Source organism: Castor canadensis, chromosome 8 (genome assembly GCF_047511655.1).
Source record: "Castor canadensis chromosome 8, mCasCan1.hap1v2, whole genome shotgun sequence".
NCBI classification, from domain to species: Eukaryota; Metazoa; Chordata; class Mammalia; order Rodentia; family Castoridae; genus Castor; species Castor canadensis.
In genome coordinates this window covers 94479271-94484490 of record NC_133393.1, presented here as the reverse complement: position 1 = coordinate 94484490, position 5220 = coordinate 94479271, and the positions used below count along the sequence as shown (strand labels likewise).

General features: G+C 37.9%; 1 pseudogene; it reads right to left on the bottom strand.

Moving 5' to 3' along the window:
- Positions 1-1005: 1005 nt before the first annotated feature.
- Positions 1006-2276, bottom strand: LOC109678905 (cyclin-A2 pseudogene; annotated as a pseudogene).
- Between the last annotated feature and the right edge of the window lie 2944 nt (positions 2277-5220).

Below are 5220 nucleotides of genomic sequence, written 5' to 3'. Positions count from 1 at the left end.
TCGTTATTTTCATAATAAAAGTATTTTCAAAAGATGTTATTTCCTAAAGCAAGTAGTTAACACTGTATATATGAAAATGCCTTACATTGCTGTCTATTTTATGTTCACTTAAATACTGAAATTCTGTTACTTATTTTATTATTTTAGCAGCACTGGGGTTTGAACTCAAGGCCTCACTGTATTACATATTTTTTTAAATGCTTATTTACTTTATTCACAGAACACAGACCATCAGTGCAAAACAAAAATAAGCACCAAGTAAAAATCAAGTGAAAAAGAGAAAAAAGAAGAGAACTACTAATTAAAGCTAACGTGGTTATTTATTTGTGTATGTACTATTAAAAGGATATTTATTTAATGCTAAAAAACCATGGGTATTTTTTTATTCAAAATTCCTTTTAAAACAGGAGATTTTTGTAAACCTTTTTTAAAAATTATGCTTTTAAATAAACCTTCTGGAGAACTTTTTGGTCTGTTAATTTGCACAAAAGCTCAACTCATCTATAATCATTGTTGCATTTGTAAAAGTTGAAGAGGAATAAACTACTTTCATAAGTGGCTACAATGTGTGCAAAGAGCTGAAAAACAGTGGGGCTCAGGTTTTCCAGTTCTGAAAACAATTGGAGTCTGTTCTCAAGAGGAAGGGTTCTCACTCCCTAATGTATACAAACCAAGTTAGCCTTCCAACTGACATCCTGAAGTCATTTTTACCTCAACTATTTGACTTAACAAATATCTCCAAATCAATTTATTCTTATTATCCTGACAGCTGGCATCATTAACACTTCAGCAAAACCACTTAAAATTAGCCAAATATCTAAGATAGATACATGTACAAAAGATATACAAATTAAAACCATTTAAAAAGTGATAGATACCATAATTTGTCCTTGGTGGTAACTTGTACAACATTCAAAAATGATTGTGAAATTAAAACCTAAGATAAAAACTGTACACCATGTACTTGAATGACTTACATTTTAGAAAACAGGCAGTCTTTCACGGTTAAACACTTAGTGTCTCTGGTGGGTTGAATTTTTGTACTTCTATTGATGGTTGTGCATAGTGTGGTGCTTTGAGGTAGGTCTGGTGAAGGTCCAAGAAAGGAGGCTTAAGATTTTCCAAGGTACATCCAGTCTTTCACACTAATGATTCAGGTCAACTTTGTCCTGTGACTGTGTAGAGTACTAAATGAAAGACTGCTCCAGCAATAAGTGATGGTAAATATTTGAGGTATGGGTCAGCATCTATCAAACTTAATTCTCCCATAAACATTGCTAAACTTTCAACTTTGCAGTTTGCAGGCTGCTGATGCAGAAAGTATTGGGTAAGAAACTGGCTTACTGTTGGTGAAACTAAGCCAAAAGCAAGGACTTTCAAAACCAGATGGTCCATCCTTAGAACTTGTTTCTTAGTATAGGTGTCATCTGTAATGTACACAAATTCTGCTACTTCTGGGGGGGGTATATTAATTCAAACTTGAAGCTAGCAGCATAGCAGCAGTGCCCACAAACTGAAGCTTTCCTCTCAATACAGACATTGAAGAGAGGAATCCATCAACGTAATTCACAGTCAAGTGCAGGATCTCATTCTGTAGTTTATATTCTTCTCCCACTTCAACCACCCAGTCCACAAGGCTAGCCCTCAAACTGTTACTGATGTCTGGCTGCTTCTTCACAGAACCCACTTGAGGTTTACATTTAATCTTCATTTCCCAAGGTGTGTGTGAATATCTTCATGGTAGTCTGGAACTTCATTAACACTCACTGGCTTTTCATCTTCTAATACAATTGATGTATTATAGTTTGTGGTGGCTCTAAACTACTATGCATAGGATAATCAAAAGGTACCAGGGGTTTTCTTGTTCCTGGTAAAGCAAGAGCTGCATTAAAAGCTAGGAGATCCTCACGCTCTGTTGGGTTAGATTCAGCCGGCCTCTTTTGAGTCTGTTCTTCTGCTTCATCCAGATGAATGGAGAATGGAGGCTGTTTACTGTTTGCTGTCCAAGGATGAACAGTAGCCGCATGCTCATCAGTTTACCGGAAAATCCTTCAGAGGTGCAATCCATCGCGTCTTGGCCTCTGCAGCGGCGCGGGACCCGCGTGTTCCCGGTCTTCAGTACCGCCAGAGCTGCCTGGGTCCGCGGCTGCTGGGCGGGCGCTGCCTTCTCCGGGTTGATGTCCTGGTCTTCTTGGTGCCCGGTCTACTGCAATGTTAGCTAGCAGTGCCAAGCCCAGCTCGCAGGACGCAGGCCTCAGCGCTGAGCTGCCTAACATCGCTGCTTCCGGGGCGGGTGGCACGATCAGTCAATGGCTCCAAGCAGCCTGCGTGCGCTCTGCCCCACCGACCCGTGCGCCCGCTGAAGCGTGTGCCAGCCTGCGCACCCGCCGGCTCACCCTGCTCCGCCCGTGGAGGACGCACTGCTGAGCGTGCAGGACCAAGAGCTACCCGAAATGTGTGCATTACATAGTTAAAGACGAAATAATTCAGAATCTCTCTGGGAACTGACCACGGAATAAACAGATATTTATCATCTTCAGATGCTTTTAGTAGGTTTTAAGTTCTTGTCTTACCTTTTCAAACAAGGAGCATAAAGGATAAATTCTTAAGTTCACTTGTGAGGAAAAGCTGTGAGACAGTGTGCCTAATTATGTAAATATAGAGGACAAATCACCAGTAATCAGAAAGCAGTCATTCTGGAGAATAATAAACAAGTGAGACTCTTAGGTTAATAAAAATGTCGCATGTTATTAAGTTAATGGCAGTGTAGATAAAAAGTACAGCCAATTGATTTCTTTTTAGTCCTAAACCTCATTATTGATTATTAAAGTGTCAAATCAACACACTTCTTTCTTTCTTTCTTTCTTTCTTTCTTTCTTTCTTTCTTTCTTTCTTTCTTTCTTTCTTTTCTTTCTTTCTTTCTTTCTTTCTTTCTTTCTTTCTTTCTTTCTTTCTTTCCTTTCTTTCTTTCTTTCTTTCTTTCTTTCTTTCTTTCTTTCTTTCTTTTCTTTCTTTCTCTTTCTTTCTTTTGCTTTGCATGAAACCCTTGAGAGAGCAATTATTTAAAATGCATCAGAGGCCAACAGGAAAAGGGGACCAGGAACTAGAGAAAAGGTTAGATCAAAAAGAATTAACCTAAAAGGTAACACACACACACAGGAAATTAATGTGAGTCAATTCCCTGTATAGCTATCCTTATCTCAACCAGCAAAAACCCTTGTTCCTTCCTATTATTGCTATACTCTCTCTTCAACAAAATTAGAGATAAGGGCAAAATAGTTTCTGCCGGGTATTGAGGGGATGGGGGGAGGGAGGGGGCGGAGTGGGTGGTAAGGGAGGAGGTGGGGGCAGGGGGGAAAAATGACCCAAGCCTTGTATGCACATATGAATAATAAAACAATAAAAAATGCCTCAGAGGATGCAGCATGTTACTGAAATGTGTTTTACCATATGTGAATAAAAATGAAAAATATTCAGAAAGTCATTGATGAACTGACTTAGTCAGCATTTAGTCTACACAAGGCTTATAGACATGGATTATGTAAGTGGTCCTGTGCTTTACGAATTTGTTACCTAACATCATCCAAAAAGGTGGCTTACCATTTATGAGAAACTGAAGGGTCATTTCAGTCTTCTACTGGGAAAGACGTTCACATTGTTGCCCTTAAAAATGAAGAAAGGAGCCAGGTTTGGTGGCACATGTCCTTGATTGGATTGCTCTGGAAGCTGAAGCCGGAAGATAAAGAGATAAAAAGCATGGCTATGCAGTGAGTTCAAAGCCACCTTGGGCTACATAGCCAGAAACAGTCTCAAAAATAAGTCAACAAATAAATAAGTGATAAAATGTTTTCTAATCCTTGAGTATATGGTTCATGGTCTAGAATAAATGATCTATTTATTTATTGGAGGATATTGATCAATTCACTTATTATGTGGATTTGAAGTTATTAGTTGAGGTACTAGAATGCATACTGTGTCTCAGACTGGGGCACCAGTACTGCAGTAGAGAATTTCAACATAAGAAATAAATAATGCATAGCTAAATATTTCTCTATAATATTATCCTCATGGTTGGGGGATGTAGCTCAGTGGTAGAGTGCTTTTCTAATACACATGTGGCCCTGGGCTAGAACACAACCACCACATAAATGAAAACAATATTTTTCTCTTAATTGATGAATTTTTGTGTTTTGAAAAGTATAGCTGGGTTTGTCAATATCCAATTATGCTTATTCAGAAAATGATTTCTGACGTGATATGAATGTAGACTGTAGGTGTAAACTAAACCCTAGCAGTACTTGGGATTGACAGAGCTGATGGGAAGAAAAGCTTTTGGAAAATTGGTGGTGAGGGAGAACAGGACTATGTGGGAGATGAAATGCTACATGAATGTTCAGCATACCTTCTCAATCGTAACTACACCCTGCATCTTCAGCAGAGTCCTATCTTCAACATGACTTTACTTCCTGGAAGAGAAAGACAGAACTTTATGCCTGGGTCTGCCAGACAGCTCATAAAAAAGAGTCATGAGATAATAAACATGGCACTCTTTTGAAACTGGGAGGAGTAAATATCTTATCCAGGTTGGGAAGTCAATTATTTGTAGCAACTTAGTCTAAATATACCAGAACATAAAATTGACATGTGTTACAAGTTAGGTTGCTTATGTCTCTTAGCATAAGATGCTCATACAGTGTCATTGTCCCTACAGTGAGTCAACAATCCATTTCCCCCGTGATTTCCACTAGCCTCAGTCTCACAATAGCACAAAAGCTTGGAATTAGATGCTCCAGTAGGAAGTCTATTGTATTCTTTGTTATATGTCACTGTTAGAGGGAATAATCCTTCAAAAGTAAACTGTCTCTTGAAATTACATTGCAGATCTAATTATGAAACCTTGTGTTTTAAGAAATTACAAGTACTCTAAAATGAAAAAGAGGTAGTGTTATAATTAATTAACTAAACAATTCAAGATATAGTACTGAGCATTTAATGATATCAGTCACTCCTTTATATGTTGTGAATATATTGTAGAATAAAACTGGCAAAGATTCCTGTATACATGTAGCTTATATTCTACTGGGAAGAGACAGGAAATAAGCAAAATTCTTAAGTAAGAAAATTAGAAATTAAATTAAATTGAGATAAATATTTTTGGGAAAATAAAATGGAGGCAAAAATGCAAGAAGGACATTTATATAGAGTAAGGCACATTGAGAA